Here is a 4,764-nt window from a genome sequence, read left to right as displayed (position 1 = left end):
GAAACAAAGGAGATGTCCAGTGATTTTGGGGAATGGCTGAGCAAATCATGGTACATGAACATAAGGAAACATTACTGCAACACATGCAAAAAAATGAAGACTATGAAGAATTCAGGGAAATTTCAGAAGACTTATATGAATTCAAACAATATGAAATAAGAGATAAGGGAAAATGTGCACCATGACTGCTACAATGTAAAGAAAAGGAACAAAAAAACCCAAATTGAATGCTATGTAATTATAATGACTAAATTCAGTCCATGAGAAGATTTGAGAGAAAGCCCCTCCTTCCCCTCTTTGCAGAAGCAGAGGACTTCCACATAGCTGTGGAAGATTATATTTACTGCTGAACACAGTTGTGTGTTGCCTGGTTTCACAGAACTTCTGATTCTTTTTCTTTTCAAATCTTTGTTCCAGAAGATGGCTCACAGGTAGGAGATAGGATAGGGATATATTTAGAAATGAAGGGTGTGTAAAAGCAAAGGATGTCAGTAAAATAAAACAAAATAAAGAAATGAGGAATTCAGAGAAAAAAAGGGAAGACATATAAACTATCTAGTAAAGGACATCTGGGAAAACTGCGTATACAACAGCCATAATGCAAAGAAAGAAAACAGCTGTTAACAAAATTAAATATTATGTGATGGTAAAGACCAATTTTGACCCTAATGAAAAGAATAAGGAAATGCAAAACCCTCTTTTCTTTAAAGAAATGGAGAGACTGTGGGTAAGGAATGTTGAATACTCTGTCATGAGTGGTTGATATTTTTTTCAAGTTTTTTTAGCTGTTTTTCTTTGTTACAAGGAATGGCTCATTGGATGGAGCAGGGAACCAAAGGATGGGCAAGTATATGTGAAAATCACTGGAAAAAAAATAGAAAAGGATCAGTAAAACATGGTTGTTTTTTTAGCTACCCAAGCAGCTGCTGCAAAACTGAGATGGTGGTACCCATTTTTCACCCACGCTCCCAAAGTTCAGAAATAGCCTATGCAAAATGAAGCAAAAGATAAATGCCGACAACTCTTTGGATAAATGAGCTAAGTCCTTGATCTAATACAAATATTAGAGAGCACTGATTTCTAGTGTAATTTGATACCACCATTCAAAGTTTTTTCTACTGTTTGACCTACGAAGCTGAATATACATTTTAATCCACAAGACTTAATGACCCACAAAATCTGGAGTTAGAGCATCTGGAAAATGTCCCCCTCTAAGGGAAGAACAATTGCCACCTGATTGCTACTGAAAAAGTTGTTATCTTTCCAGGTGTTAATATCTCTGCCATTATCCCCCAGGTAGGCCTCAGGTCTGTAGCTCCAAGACACATTAGTTCCCTGGCAACAAAACTGTAATCCTTCAGCTAACATGGATATTCATTAGCCCAAGTTGCATAGGCCTTTAAAGCCACCCAGGTAAGGACCCCTGCTACATATGCCTCGGGCTAAGCAGGACAGAGCAGTGATGACATACTTCCAAAAGTCTGAGACAACCTCCAGGTCAACTTCCTTCACAAACAACAGCAAATAAAGGAAACTCCTTCAGTAAAATGTGAAAGAAACATGCTAGAACTAACAATGGAGATCAAGCTGGCATTCTACTAGTGCTGAAAGTGAACAAATAAATATTCCTTTCCTCTCAACTGCTTTTGCTTCTCCAGGGAAAGTACGAGTCTATCAGTCATTATCTTTCTAGGCCAAAAAAAAAAAAAAAAGAGAGAGAGAAGTTTCCCATTATGAACTGATTTCAAGGAGATTACCATCTTGTAAAAATGAGGACAAATCCTTTAAAAAAAAAGGAAATGCCAATGGTTTGGGGCTACAGAGGGCCATATACAGGATTATTATCATCTCAGCAAGTGACATTTAAAGATAATAATAGTGAGTCATCCTTCATTTGCCAAAAATATTTTGAAGGAAAATGTCAGGGAAAAAAATATATTTATATATATATGTATATATGCATCTTGTTGTTGTTCAGTCATACCCAATTCTTCATGAATCTATTTGGGTTTCCTTTGGCAAGAATACTGCAGTGGTTTGCCATTTCCTTCTCCAGTTCATTTTACAGATGAAGAAATTGAGGCAAGCAGGGGTAAGTGCCCAGGGTCACACAGCTAGTAAGTATTCGAGGCCAAATTTGAACTCAGCTCTTACTGACTCCAGGCCCAGAGCTCTATTCACTGTTCTCTCTTGCTGCACCTTGTATTAGCCTTTTTTTGATGCAGTGAAGTTTTTTTTTCCCCACCTGGAGAAGATGATGAAGGTAGTTGTTATCTCAAAGCATAACCTTTATTTAAAGTGTCCTAGACCTTCTTTTACAGTAGCTATTTTGTGGTATGTGAATCACTCTTCAATTAGTAAGAATCTTTAGCAATGATCTTTGCCCTGTCTTTTTTTGGAGAAATGTAATGTACCTTATGAATGAGAATTAAGTGGAAAAAAAGATCCTCTTAACCTGTAACAATTTTTAAAAATACCCTAATAAGTTCTACCAATCAGTAATAAAACTGTAGAAGGAAGGATAAGTCTCTTTAGGGAAGGCTAAGAGGGAAGGAAATAAGCTTATTGAGTACTTACTATGTGCCAGACACTATGCTAAATGCTTTACATTTTCTTATTTGATCCTCATAACAACCCTGGGAAGTAAGTACTATTAGTGTCACTATTTGACAGTCGAGGGAACTGAGGTAGATAGAGGTTGTTATTTGCCCACAGTCACAAAACCAGTAAATGCCTGTGGGTTGATTTGAATTCAGGTCTTCCTGACTCCAGAAGGTGCAGTGTTCTATCCCCTGAGCTACCTAGCTGCAAAGCAAGATTTTTTTTCCTGGGTGGAAAAATATTGGAGGCTTGCTTGGCAGAAAAAGTTATGGAACAAGGGAAAAATAGGGAACTGAGGACAGTTTCTGGTGTGCTTAGGGGCTCAAAAAGTACAGCTTCAAAGGCGGCATTTGGAAATAGATTAATCTCAATATTTTCCAGCATCCTACTTAACATCACGCAGGGCCAATCAGGAGAAATCAGAATAGCTTCTGACTCTTTGGTGTGAAACAAAACTAACACCTTTACATTCTTGTGACTTCAGCGATTCTGAAAGTGAGACTCTGAGCATTCACACACACACACACACACACACACGCATGCTAAGGTAAGGCAGAGTTTCCCACGCAAATGACCTCAATTCTGATTTGCAACATACCTGTGGTTTCTGTGTATGACCTTTCCTAAGGACTGATGGTTGGTTAAGCCAAATCATGTCCTATAGCTTATACCATAGATTAGCATCCACTGAATTCTGTGGTTAAGAGCACAAACTCAGTTTCTTTCCATTCTAAGCCAATTTTAGAACTGTCTTAATTTATTTTCAACTTGCGGACTTGAGATGTATTTTGGTATGCAGGCGGATATACTGCTCAATTGTCATTTAACCATAGATTAAATGTCTGCAAGAAAGGGAGTGTATTTTACCATTTTCAAATTGTTGAAAGTTTTATGGGGAGATGTAATGAAAATCAGGATATTTTTTATGCAAGAGGAAATGAAGTGTTGCATTTAAAATCAAAGACTGGGATTTGAGTCTGGGGTTGTACTGGCCCATCATGTGTACTCTAGCTGCCCTCTCTGAGCTTAAGAAGCCTAGCCACAAAAGTGGGAGTTCCAACAATTAACAATTTAGCAACTAATTTAGATAATCTCATAATCCCCCTTTCTTTCCTCAAAACTTTGTTGGTTCCAGGTCTTGAGGAAAGGCAGCATGGTAGTCATATTGAGTAGACACTGGTCTCTGGTCCAGGAGGACCTGGATTCAGATCTTGCCTCAGACCTTGATTGTGGTATATCTTTGGGAAATTCATTTAATCTCTCTTTGCCTCACAGTTTCCTTATCTGTAAAATGAGAAGATTGAACTTGATGATCAATAAGATCCCTTCCAGCTCTAAATCTATGATCCCATAATCAAGAAGTCCCTACTTTTTGACTCCGTGCCACCCAGTCACATCCATTGTGCTGCAGGGGTGAGCTGGGAAATGTTTAACAACCAGCTTTTCGTACGAAAACACACACACAGGATGCACTTTTAAGTTTGATCTTCATTACTAATATTCTTTCCATCACTTTTGGCCTGTAGTCCTAGACAATCAACAAAACAACAAACCAAGTCCTGTTCTAGAAAGTGCAAGCTTCTGAGGCACAAATACACTGAAAATTTAATAATCAGCTCTTCAAAAGTTAATTTTAGCTAGCTCCAGCACACCCCTGCCTGAGGGTCTCTGTTCTGAAGGTCACCATTGCTCTTTCCCATCATACGTTAGATAGGGAAAGGGTCCTTAGGTTTTCAGCCAGATTTTTTTTTTTTTTGCCTCTAATTATATCTTTCAAAAGTGGTAACAGAAAAAGCCTTTACCTATAAATGAACTCTTCTTAAACATTTGTCATAGCAATTTTTTTCTACCCTAAAATCATAGAATCTTAGAATTTGAAGCTACATTGACAGGTAATCTGGATTAACTACCTATACAATAAATTTCTTCTCCAACACCTCTGACAGATGATTTATTCAGTCTCTACATGAATCTTCAAGACAGATTAAATCGTTTAAAATTACCTCATTCTCTTGAGACTCAATCTGGCTCTTTATATTTCTACCCATTTGACTAAAATCTTTCTGCTACAGAAATTTTCTTCTTCATAATATATTTTCAAATACTTGAAAGAAACTATTGTGTATGGTACAATGGTGGAATGTTGATTCTGGAGTCAGAAGA

Source organism: Notamacropus eugenii, chromosome 5 (genome assembly GCF_028372415.1).
Source record: "Notamacropus eugenii isolate mMacEug1 chromosome 5, mMacEug1.pri_v2, whole genome shotgun sequence".
Lineage (NCBI taxonomy): Eukaryota > Metazoa > Chordata > Mammalia > Diprotodontia > Macropodidae > Notamacropus > Notamacropus eugenii.
The sequence above is the reverse complement of the archived record's forward strand: the minus strand, read 5'-3'. Positions refer to the sequence as shown.